General features: G+C 39.6%; 1 long non-coding RNA gene across 3 annotated transcripts; it reads left to right on the top strand.

Moving 5' to 3' along the window:
* The first annotated feature begins 992 nt into the window (after positions 1-992).
* Positions 993-11,288, top strand: LOC112815574 (uncharacterized). 3 transcript variants are annotated; one of them, XR_012377434.1, is made up of 6 exons: positions 993-1,149; positions 1,654-1,824; positions 6,340-6,511; positions 8,378-8,498; positions 10,110-10,182; positions 10,565-11,288. It is a non-coding gene; the product is annotated as an uncharacterized lncRNA (long non-coding RNA). The 3 variants fall into 3 exon arrangements; XR_012377433.1 differs by lacking the exons at positions 993-1,149; positions 1,654-1,824; positions 6,340-6,511 and adding an exon at positions 7,457-7,594 and having other exon boundaries at positions 10,565-11,282; XR_012377432.1 differs by lacking the exons at positions 993-1,149; positions 1,654-1,824; positions 6,340-6,511 and having other exon boundaries at positions 8,021-8,498.
* The last annotated feature ends 1,827 nt before the right edge of the window (positions 11,289-13,115 follow it).

Here is a 13,115-nt window from a genome sequence, read left to right as displayed (position 1 = left end):
TATAATGGAAGGAAACCAGGAGTCAGGCAACCAGGCTTCTTCCCCCACCATCCCTCCTGTCTCCATCCACGACCACTATGTGACATGATCACATTCTCTACCAAAAAAAGTGTGTGTGTGTGTGTGTGTGTGTGTGTGTGTGTGTGCGCGCGTGCGCGCTAGTCTGCTCAGGCTGCCAAAACAAAATGCCACACATTGAGTGGCTTAAACAACAAATTTTATTTTCTTACACTTCTGCAGGCTAGAAGTCCAAGATCAAAGTGTCAGCAGATTTTGTGTCTCCCAAAGCCCCTCTCCTTGGCTTGCAGATGGTCATCTCATTATGTCCTCATGTGGGACCTTTTCCCTGGTATCGATGTCCTAATCTCGTCCTTTTTTTTTTAATATTTATTTGAGAGAGAGAGGGAAAGGGAGCAGGGGGGGAGGAGAGAGAGAATCCCAAGCAGACTCCAGGTTGAGTGTGGAGCCCAGAGCGGGGCTCTATCCCATGACCCATAAGATCACCACGTGAGCCAAGACCAAGAGTCAGGACACTTAACCAACTGAGCCACCCTGGAACCCCCTAATCTTGTCTCTTGATAAGGACACCAGTCATACTAGATTAGGGTCATAGCTTATGACCTCATTTCATCTTAATTACCTAGTTAAAGGCCCTATCTAGGGGTGCCTGGGTGGCTCAGTTGGGGTTAAGCATCTGCTTTTGGCTCAGGTCATGATCCCAGGGTCCTGGGATCGAGCCCCAAGTCAGGCTCCCTGATCAGTAAGCCTGCTTCTCCCTCTCCCTCTGCCTGCAGCTCCCCCTGCTTGGGCTCGCTCTCTCTCTCTCTGTCTGTCAAATAAATAAATAAAACCTTAAGAAAAAATAAATAAAGGCCCTATCTCCAAATACATTCACATTTAAGGTACTTGAGGTTAGGATTTCAATATATGGACTTTGCAGGGGACATAATTCAATTCATTACAGGTCATTCTAGGATTAACTGACATCCCAGGATTCTACAACCCTCCATTATCACCTCTCTTTGCTTCTTTTCAAACTAACAATAGCATCCCGGAATCCTCAGAGAAGGAGGGTGAATAGAATGCTCTGTTTAAACAGTTTAGCAAGGCCCACACAAGATAGGAGGATTTTAGGAGATAGAATGAATTGTAAACCCTCCTTCAAATTTTATTATAATTGGTTGTAGAAATTCTTTTACACAGAGTCATCGTATTTGTAGCACGCCAGACCCACAGGCTACTTTTCGGGCAGGTCTGATTATTCCTTTAACGTGAGGGAAAGTCCTCCCTTAGACACGTTAAGTCAAGCCACTTCACAGTGGCAGTGTCATTTTATTTTATTTTTTTTAAGATTTTATTTATTTATTTGAGAGACAGAGACAGAGAAAGAGAGAAAAGCAGACTCCCTACTAAGCGGAGAGCCCGACATGGGGCTCGATCCCAGGACGCTGAGATTATGACCTGAGCCAAAGGCAGACGCTTAACCAACTGAGCCACCCAGGCGCCCCGCCAGTCTTATTTTAGAGTGGAACAAGCTGTTATCATGAAATAATTAAAAATTAGCAGTGGCTAAAAACGCAAAGTTCCTGGAGTCCTGTGGGGAAACATATACCCTTTAAGTGCAATCTCATGTTGTTTTTTCTTCTTTCCCAGAAGCTGTAATATTTCCAGCATGGCTTGAGTGTATTAATCACTTGTTAATTTTGGAAGCTGCTGAATCAACACAACCTCCTCCACCTCTCATTTTCAACTTCAGTAAGATGCTGCGGGCCTTGGTGACAACAGAACTGTCCCCAGAACCGCTGACCCTGCCAACAATAACAAGTACCTCACTCTTTCTTTTTTTTTTTTTTAAAGATTTATTTATTCATTTGACAGAGAGAGACACAGCGAGAGAGGGAACACAAGCAGGGGGAGTGGGAGAGGGAGAGGGAGAAGCAGACTCCCTGCAGAGCAGGGAGCCGATATAGAACTTGATCTCAGGACCCTGGGATCATGACCTGAGCCGAAGGCAGATGCCTAACGACCGAGCCACGCAGGCGCCCCACGTATCTCAATCTTTGAACCTAGCTGAGAACTGGATAATCGTGGCCCTTCCCTGAACTTTGTCCTCCAACCCTTCCAGTGGTTTTATAAATCCCTTAGTGCTGGAAATATCTAGAATGATTTCTCTTTTCCCTACAAATGAACAAAATAATATTTAAAAAGCTCTAAAGACAAATGGCAGCCCATGTAAAGTTAGTATATCTTTAGTTGGAAGTTACAGAAAACAAAACCCGAGGTAGCATAAGAAAGAAAAAGACAAAAGGGGAAAAGAGAAAAAGAAAAAATAAGTTCTCACTACGAGAATTCAGGCTCACTCACAGCACTCAAAACTTCCAATGCAGTCAGTCCTAAGAAAATACTTGTGCAAGTCATTGGGAAGGGCATCAGGAACCCAGGCAAGTATTCTCATTTAGTGCCCTGTATCTTTGCAAAGGTTTTGTTTTGTTTTTGCTACCCTTTGTAAATGGCGGAGATCAAGGCAAATTTGTGTCCCCAGTTTTTCATCTCCACCATTCAAGAAGCCAATCCTCCTCTCAAATCCCTCCGTTCCACATCCACATTCCTCAAAAAGAAAATCTGGTAAGAGCATTAGCACTGACAGCAATGCCCTGAGATTGGTGTGGGAAGTTTCCAGAGAGAGTAGATAATCAAAGGAAATAGAGTTTCAGGTGTTCACTGCAAGTGGGGAAACTTTTACAATACATATCTATGTGGCCTGGGTGCTACCTGTGTCATTGTGCAAGTTACTCATACACAAGAACATCTGGTTTCTCCCCAGGAGTTTATGCTGTTCCTGTTTGTTGTTGTCGTTTGTTTGTTTAATGACTTCTCCAAGCTAGTTCTGTAATGTCTGTATTCTTTGTCATTTGTAGCCACTGAGCTCACGGTCTCCTGGGCACGGGCACAACTCTGCATGGATTTGTGGTATTCTGGATTTCCAAAAATATACGTTGCGGTTTTTCAAAACCCTCTGTGGACATCTCATTCTCCAGATTTTCCTTAAAAAATTTTTTTCAAACTCTGTTTTCCCTATTATGGCCGCCACAGCCACTGCAATGGTAAACAGTTAAAAGTGGTTTTCAACAAATACATAGGATTGTTGGTGCTAAGTGAGTTCTGAGTCAAGTGAAAGCTAAGTCCTGAGAATGGGGCTTTTCCAGGGAGCTGCCAGCAAGGTCAAATAGCAGTAATTCTCTGGGCATCGGACTTTTGGGGGCTTTCCCAACCTGTTCTTCCCCATCCAGAGGCTGCTAGGATGATGCTTTCCAAAGCACTATGATTGTAAGACAGTTTGTCTTCCAGGCGACTGCAGAGCTAGGGAGAGAGGGATGGAAATAAGGCAAGTTCAAACAACACAAAGCTTACTGTTTTTACTGAGATTTAGCTGTTTTTCTTTTTCTTTTAAGATTTATTATTTGGGGCGCCGGGGTAGCTCAGATGGTTGAGCATCTGCCTTCGGATTAGTTCATGATCTCAGAGTCCTGGGATCGAGCCCCAAGTCAGTCTCCCTGCTCAGTGGGGAGTCTGCTTCTCCCTCTCCTGCCACTGCCCCTGCTTGTGCTCTCTCTCTCTCAAATAAATAATAGATTGTATTTATTTATTTGAGAGAGAGCACACACAAGAGGGGGGAGGGGCAGGGAGGGAGAGAGAGAGAGAGAGAGAGAGAGAGAGAATCTCAAGCCAACTCCCACTGAGCCCAAGCCAGAAGCCTGACTTGGGGTTCAAGATCATGACCTGAGCCAAAATCAAGAACCTGAGGCTTAACCGACTGAGCCATCCAGGCGCCCCTCAGCTTTTTCCTTGAACCAATGCTCCTTTATTTCCACAGTTAATTTTTTTTAAGATTTTATTTATTTATTTAATTGACAGAGAGAGAGAGAGAGAGAGAGAGAGAGACAGCGAGAGAAGGAACACAAGCAGGGGGAAGGGGAGAAGCAGGCTTCTGGCCGAGCAGGGAGCCCGATGCGGGGCTCGATCCCAGGACCCTGGGATCATGACCTGAGCCGAAGGCAGTCGCTTAACCAACTGAGCCACCCAGGCGCCCCTCCACAGTTAATTCTTTTTTAAAGATTTTATTTATTTTGGGGTGCCTGGGTGGCTCAATTTGTTAAGCATCTGTCTTCGGCTCAGGTCATGATGCCAGGGTCCTGGGATCGAACCCCCGCATCTGGCTCCCTGCTCAGTGGGGAAGGCTGCTTTTCCCCTCTCCCCCTGCTGCTCCCCCTGCTCCGGCTTTCTCTTGAGCTCTCTCCCACTATCTGTTGAATGGAGAAATAAAATCTTAAGAAAAAAAAAAAAGCAACTGCAAACGCAAGAAAACTAGAAGTGACCACACATGCCCAGGGAAAGGCTCTGAAAGGACTTGAGAAGAATTTTAGTTTTACCTCAGGCTGATCCTCCCACAGACAGCCTACAACAATCAACAAACCATAACAATAAACAAAAGCAATAACAAAAAACAGGAAACCCTGGGGACAGGGGAGAATCTGATATCCAGAGTTACCACATTATTAGATTCAAATGCCCAGTATTCCACAACAACAACCAAAAAATCACATGGCATACAAAAAACAGTAAATATGGACCAATGAAAAAAACAAAACAATAGCAAATATCACTCATAAAGATCTAATTAATGGCACATATACTAGAAAAAGATGTTAAAACAACTGTTTTTAAAGATGCTCAAAGAACTAAAGAAGGATGTGGAGAAAGTTAAGAAAGCATTGTGTGAACAAAATGAAAATATCAGTAAAGAAACAGAAAATCTAAAAAGAAACCAAAAACAACTGATTTGCATTTGCCTACTAGTTAGTGATGTTAAGGATCATTTAATGTACTTATTGTCCATTTTCATATCTTTTTTAGAGAACTCTCTATTCAAGCTCTTTGCCCATATTAAAATCTGATTGTTTTTTTGTTGTTGGGTTGTGGGAACTAGTATTTCAAATCAGGGGGAAAAGATGGATTGTTCAATAATGGAGGGCAACTGGGTAAAATTCTATAAAAAATTTAAAAATTGTCAGGCGCCTGGGTGGCTCAGATGGTTAAGCGTCTGCCGTCGGCTCAGGTCATGGTCCCGGGGTCCTGGGATCGAGTCCTGCATCGGGCTCCCTGCTCCTTGGGAGCCTGCTTCTCCCTCTGCTTCTCTCTCTCTCTCTCTCTCTCTCTCTCCCTCTGTCTCTCATGAATAAAAAAATAAAATCTTAAAAAAAATTTAAAAATTGTCACAACTTTCCATGTTTGTTTCTTAAAGGGAAATAAAATATTTGGATGAAAATGCAGACCTTTTATGCACCGTAACCAGTCCCTCCACCCATCAAGGCAATCACTAGCATAGATTTAGTGTTTCTCTTTTTATTGAAAAATAACTTTATATACTAAGTTGTTATAAACAATTTGTAATTCTGTTTTGTGTATTTTATATATTTTAAAAATTTATTTTTTCACGTAACATTATCTTCTCAAGATTCATAGAGTCTAGTGTAGTTTACTCCTTTTCGTTGCTATATAGTATTTCATCGTTCCTGCGTTCCATATTTCATTATGTACTCTCCATTTGAAGGTATTTTGGTTGTTTCAAACCGCTTAATACTACAAACGGCTCTCTGATGAATATCCTTATATCTGTCCCCATGCACACATGGGTGAAAGTTTCCTAGAATTTATGCTAACAACAGAAATTGCTTCATTAATAGGTATGTGTATTTTCATTTTTGGTAGAAAATACCAAATTGGTCTCCATTAGGTTGTATCAGTTTACATTCTCATCAGGAGTGTGTGAGATCTGGGTGTGTGGGTGGCTGAGTCGGTCAAGCGGCTGCATTCAGCTCAGGTCTTGATCCCTGGGTCCTGGGATCCAACCGGGCATCGGGCTCCTTGCTCAGCAGGGAGCCTGCTTCTCCCTCTGCCTGCTGCTCCCCCTGCTTGTGCTCTCTCTCTCTCTCTCTCTGTCAAATGAATAAATAAAATCTTACAAAAGAAGTTAAAAAAAGGGAATGTATGAGCGTTCTGTATGTTCATATTCTCATCAGCATTTTATATTGTCAGACATAAGATCATTAGCAGGACTGAGGAATAAAAAGTGGTATATCATTGTTGTTTTAATCTGCATTTCCCTGATTATTATAGAGCTTATCTTCCCATTTGTGTTTTTGGCCATTTGTTATTCCTCTTCTGCTGTGTGCTAGTCTTTTCCCTGACCCATTTTTCTATGGAGTTTTTTGTCCTTTGGTTTTAATTAACTGTAAGAATTCTTCATTCTGTACAAAAGGTTTTTTTTGTCTAATACAGATTGCTTCAGTTAGAAATTCCATTTTGCTTCAAGCAATAAAACCCTACGGAAAGACAAATGTCTATATTTTTCTTGGATCAGATTTTGCACAGACCGTACCAGGCCGGTGCCATTGTTCATGAAGCTACCAAGGACCGCGGCTCCTCTTCCCTTTCAGTTTTCACCAACTTGGTACATGGCTTTCATCACTGTGGGACAAGGCAGCTGCTATACTTCCATCTATTTCAGCATTTCAAGGATAAGAAGGATGCAAGTAAAAGGCAAAGGCTAAAAAGGGCAAAGGGGTGCTCCAGCTAAATCTTTACGCATTAAACACCTTCACGGAATCTTGCCATTTGCAATGATGTGGATGGAACTAAAGGGTATTATGCTGAGCGAAATAAGTCAATCAGAGAAAGACGTGTATCATATGATCTCACTGATAGGAGGAATTCTTAATCTCAGGAAACAAACAGGGTTGCTGGAGTGGTGGGGGGTGGGAGGGATGGGGAGGCTGGCCGATGGACACTGGGGAGGGTGTGTGCTGTGGTGAGCGCTGTGAATTGTGTAAGACTGATGAATCACAGACCTGTACCCCTGAAACAAATAATACATTATATGTTAAAAGAAAAGTAGATAGTAGGAGGGGAAAAGGGAAGGGGTGGAAATCGGAGGGGGAGACGAACCGTAAGAGACTACAGACTCTGAGAAACAAACCGAGGGTTCTAGAGAGGAGGGGGTGGGTGTTATTAAGTATTGCAACTTATACCACTCATGCATACAATTTGAATTTTTTTTAAAGATTTTATTTATTTATTTGAGAGAGACAGAGAGCACGAGCAGGGGGAAGGGGCAGAGGGAGAGGGAGAAGCAGACTTCCTGCTGAGCAGGGAGCCCGACATGGGACTCGATCCCAGGACCCCGGGACCATGACCCAAACCAAAGGTTGATGCTTAGCTGGATGAGCCACCCAAGCACCCCACAATTTGAAATTTTTAACATAAAAAAAGTTATATATACACTAGGGACATGTATGAAGACTAATTTTCAATGGAATTGATGTGTCCAAAATTACAGAGGTAGGAAGTGAGAAATGTCTTTTTTGTTTTTTAAGATTTTATTTATTTATTTGTCGGAAAGCACAATCGGGGAGCGGCAGGCAGAGGGAGAAGCAGACTCCCTGCTGAGCAGGGAGCCCCACACAGGACTCGGTCCCAAGACCCCGGGATCATGACCTGAGCTGAAGGCAGATGCCTAACCTACTGAGCCACCCAGGTGTCCCAAGAAATCGCTTTTATCTTGGATTAATTCTTTTTCTACCACAGCACACACTGGTTGATTTTAGCCAAACTTCCTTATTCATCAAGAAATTGAAATTTGGCCAAGAAAATTGAGTTTCTTTCTTCTTTTTAAAAATGTTTTATTTATTTATTTATTTGAGAGAAACAGAGATAATGAGAGAGAGCAGGAATGGGAAGAAGGGGGAGAAGCCGACTCCCTGCTGAGCAGGGAGCCCGACTGGGGGCTTGATCCCAGGACTCTGGGATCACGACCTAAGCCGAAGGCAGACGCTCAACCAACTGAGCACCCAGGTGCCCCGAGGAGTTGAATGTCTTAATATGGAATTTCCGTTAAGCAGAGTGTACATTTAACTTTTTCATTTATGCTAGTCAGTTTGGTTTGTCACAATCTTTGAATAAAAAATACATTATTATAGTTGCATAATGCAGTTATTCTATATTTTCACGTATTGCTTTTTATAAATGACATTTGCCAGTTATTTTAATAACACCTATGGCCTGTTTGTTCATTTATTCTTTTATTTACTGGACTATGTTAGGCATTGTTATTTAGGTGTAAAAATCTGAGTTCTTTTAAATCAAAAGAGTATAGCAACTACCAGAGCCATAACGTTTGTTTCTGTAAGACAAAAATAAAAGGTTATCTGAACTATTGATGAAATATTTAAAAATCACTATTGGTATAGCTCAGCTGATTTCTAGCCTTAGATTATCGATTGTATTCTCCAGTGATCTGTATTTAATATGTTTCCAATAGGTTCATTTCAGCCAACAAATGAAATGATGCTCAAATTCTATGGCTTCTATAAGCAGGCAACTGAAGGACCCTGTAAACTTTCAAGGCCTGGATTCTGGGATCCTATTGGAAGATACAAATGGTAATTTCACATAGAGAGCTATGAAAGGGATTTTATTTTAGTGACATAATTATCATATGACTTATTTATGTGGTTATGTATTAGTCTGAGCAGAAGTGTTCTAACGTACTAGATCCAATTTTTATCTTCCATGTGCTTTTAACACAATTTCATACAAATAGAAAAGTCTTGGGGAAGAGAAGAAGATAAAACCAAAAGGTGTATCAAAGATTAAAAAATATCATTTTCAGTTAGTCTTTCCTTTGATAGAGTTTTTTTCATTTATCGTAAGAAGAGCAACTCCCAAAATCAGTTAAACAAACAAACTCTTCTGCCTCTTGTACCTACCAAGAAAAATAATGACTTTACTTGCCAAGTGACACTGTTTGCCTTGAGCCTTTAGACGATAACTAGGCGTATGACTAAGGGACTGCTGTGCTAACTTTTTATCTAGGCTGTGTTCCTCCTGTCCCACTGTACTTGAATAGAAATTTGATTTTTAATATCCTTAAGAAAATCATAAAATAGCCGGAGATACCTCTGTAACATAGACTGTATGTTATGAACAGAGTATGCTAATTGGTGAAGTCTTAAGAGCCACACATTTTGATGGCTTAATATCTTTCTTTTTTTTAATTCCATTTATGTATTTGAGAGAGAGAGAGAGAGAGAGCACATGCAGGGTGAGGGGCAGAGAGAGAAGCAAGACTCCCTGCTGAGCAGGGAGCCCGATGCAGGGCTTGATCCTAGGTCTCCGGGATCATGACCTGAGCTGAAGGCAGATGCCCAACTGACTGAGCCACACAGGTGCCCAATGGCTAAATTTCTTTACACTGCATTGGAAGTCCTTAAACTCTTTTGAGGATTTCTTAGTACGGTACTTTCCTCTAAGTTCTTTATGAATAGTCATAGATAATAGGTCAAATGTAATAGCAGTATGTTACCTAATCTGTTTTAGGAAAGTTGATTTACTTTATGATTTTTCCTCAGAAATGACCATTGGTTGATTTAAACTGCTTCTGGAAAAAATATGTAAAAAGAAAGATTTTCATTTTAGGCAAAAATTTCAAAGGACTCTTCTCATCATCTAGGGGTTTAAAAATGTCCTCTGCCTCACATTTTTGTTTTTTTAGAAGTAGGAAACCACTTGTATTTTTTGAGTGTGTAAGTTAGACTCCTGTTTAAATTAATGGAAACTTTTAAGCAAAACTTCTGTTCATTTAAAACATGGCTGTGATAGTTCATTTCATGTAGAGTTCTAAAATGTTCATTTATGTCACTGTTCTTTATAATATAAAATTTTTGAAGAGTTCCTAGCAAATATTTTTCAACAGTCTATAGTGTCTGCTCTATACTATATATAATATAGTCTCTGTAATCTATAGTCTATAATCTATAGATGGGCTGTGTATTTACTAGTTTTAAATACTATTCAATTTGACAGTTTATTTACTCTGATCCTTTTCTTTAAGATGGTACATTTAAAGTGATCCTTTGAGAGCATAACATCTTTGTGTAGGCTTTAAGTAGAGAGCCCGATTTAAATTAATGACCCTATAGCATTGACTACAAATTGTATTCTGAGCCATTGGAAAATGTGTCTTTTTGTTATTTGGATATTCTCATTTCTAGGGATGCTTGGAGTTCATTGGGTGATATGACCAAAGAGGAAGCCATGATTGCATATGTTGAAGAAATAAAAAAGGTAGGGGAAATAATTCACAGCAGAAAATGAAAATATTCATGGGGCACCTGGGTGGCTCAGTTGGTTAAGCATCTGATTCTTGATCTCAGCTCAGATCTTGATCTCAGGATCATGAGTTAAAGAAAAAAGGAAGAAAATGAAAATATTCAGAGCAGCTTTAATTTCATTTGTTATCAAGCAAATTAGCTGCTTTGTTTTAAGGAACAAAGAGATTATAATATATTAGGATATAACATCTAAGTTATTGAATTTATTAGTGCTTTATCTGTCTCCTCAATGTTCATCTTAAGGTCAATGTTTTTTCCTTAAGATCACATTGTAGTGATGTGATTTTTCTTTTTTTTCCATCTTCTCTCTCTTTCTCCGTTGTCAACTTCTTCAGAAAGTTTGGAAATAGGAATCTTTTGAAGTACTGAAATCCCTTTCTCAGGAATCTGGGAAGTACCTGGGCTGTCTTGAAACCATTTCTGCTTTGGAACTTTTTACTTAGGAGAAATAGTTAACAACCCTGCCCCTCAGTGTTCTCATCAAGTTTGACCCACAAATTGAGATATTCCTATCACAGGACTTCTTAGTAACAAGCCTTTATCTGTGAATGCAGAGATCCTTCAGAAGCAGAATAAGATAAGGATTCTTTTAATGTCTCATAATTAAGAGGGAGAGCATTCCTTACCGTTGTCTGTTCAAGGGATTGTTTTGAGGAGCAAATTTATGAAGAAATCTTGGATTTTAAAGATACTCTTAGTGTCTGTTTATAAAGCACCGTTTCTATTTTGGAACTGGATCAGAAATTGTGAAATTTAGGTCTGTTTGATAATCTTAAATAAATTATCTGTGAACATAAAGAAAATCCGTAAAAAGGAATACTTCTTTTGCCAGATTGTTTGGCAGTGTTAATTTCTAGAAGTCATTTCTATTTGGTTGATTGAGCTTCATTTGTTTTGTTTTATTTTGTTTTCTTCTACACTGCTTAAAGTTGTGCCCTTTGTTAAATTTTCGCAGTTTATTTACTTAGTGGACCTGGTTTATCTATAACAGAAAGCAGAGTTTAGTCCTTTTGGCTGTTAACTATATCAGTAGCAAAATAACAAAGGCGCCTTTCAAAAGCAGAGAGAGCAACTCTGGTTCCCTTTTTGATTTGGTGACTATTCCTTTTCTTTCTTTAAATATCATTCTAATTTTTAGGACACACTTCTATCATGTAAAGTTGAATTGACACATTGGGTCAAATTTTCCCATTTTCCCTATACGATTTGTTTAATTAATGATGTACCACAGTTTAAAGTGGGAGGGAGATGGATTTAAACTGTAACTGCTGCCGTTTAGTTGTCTTAAGATACTTCAACTGTGCCTGTAGATTTCCGTAACTGCTTCTCTAATTGAAAGGATACGCCAGCTATTTCCATTCAGACTTTTAAAATTTCATTTTTCATATGGTGAATATAATAAAATTTATAGTAAACTTTTAGAGATAAATCTAGGAATGTTAGGATACCCATCAATTGAAAATTTGATTAGTTTTTGAAAGTATTTTCAGAGAATTGCTTTTGTGGACATCAGCAGATAAAATTGTATGCTTTTAAATAAGGATGTTTCAGGGGGTCAGAGGCACCTGGCTGGCTCAGTTGGTAGGGTATGCAACTCCTGATCTCAGGGTTGTGAGTTCGAGCCCCATGCTGGGTATAGAGATTACTTAAAAATATACATATGTATTAAATAATGGTGTGGGGTAGTACATTGTCCCAAAGATTTGATCACTGAATTTGGGGCTTTTTTTATTTTTTTAAAGATTTTATCTATTTATTTATTTATTTATTTATTTGAGAGAGAGAGGGAGAGGCAGAGGGAGAGGGAGAAGCAGGCTGAGCAGGGAGCCTGATGCTGCGCTAGATCCCAGGAGCCAAAGGCAGACACTTAACCGGTTGAGCCACCTGGGTGCCCCGGGACTTTTCCTAATTGCAATAATTTACTAATTGAACCCGTTTTTATTTTTTTATTTTTATTTTTTATTTATTATTATTATTTTTTAAAGATTTTATTTATTTATTTGACAGAGATAGAGAGAGGGAGAACACAAGCAGGTGGAGTGGCAGGCAGAGGGAGAGGCAGAAGCAGGCTCCCCGCCGAGGAAGGAGCCTTGACGTGGGGCTCGATTCCAGGACCCTGGGATCGTGACCTGAGCCGAAGGCAGCCGCTCAACCGACTGAGCCACCCAGGCGCCCCTTGAACCAGTTTTTAAATTATATTTGTAAATATGGTCCACTGTGCTATTGCTCTTTAGAATTACTTTTTTAGTATACATTTCATTCTGTGCTTTTGCCTTCAAATGTTTAAGGAACTTATCAATTTAATTTATATCTTTTAATAGGTAATATTTTGTGGAAAATTGCTTTTTGTATTTTATAAACTGTCCAATGAAATATCACTGAAAAAGTTGCTGGAATCAAAAATTCTTTTAAAATAATTTAATAGGATTTTATCTTTGCGAGAACAGAATAATGTGGTTTGTGGGAAATAATCCATACTTCTTTAAATAAAGTTAATTTTGATTCATAATCAAAAGGAAATATAAAATTTTATTTTCTGTACGAACTTTACAGGCTATCTTTTTTTGTTTTTGTTTTAAAGATTTTTATTTTTAAGGACCTCTACACCCAGTGTGGGGCTCGAAATTACAACCCCAAAATCAAGAGTCGCATGCTCTACCGCCTGAGCCAGCCAGCCGCTCCCCAATTTTATAGGCTTTCTTAATGAGGATTTCTGGAGAATTCAGCCAGACCTTGAAAAATATGCAGTATGTCTGTTGGATTTAAAGAGAGATCGGTATACTCAACTCTGGCTGCCCATTGAAATCACTAGGGTGATTTTGTTTAAAAAAAAAAAATGCCCAGCATAACCCCAGACTAATTATTTCAGGATTTCTAAGAGGATGG

Source organism: Callorhinus ursinus, unplaced genomic scaffold (genome assembly GCF_003265705.2).
Source record: "Callorhinus ursinus isolate GAN/ISIS: 27379988/994484 unplaced genomic scaffold, GSC_fseal_2.0 scaffold1126, whole genome shotgun sequence".
Taxonomy (NCBI): Eukaryota; Metazoa; Chordata; class Mammalia; order Carnivora; family Otariidae; genus Callorhinus; species Callorhinus ursinus.
Note: the sequence above shows the minus strand (reverse complement) of the source record. Positions and strands in the feature narration are given on the sequence as shown.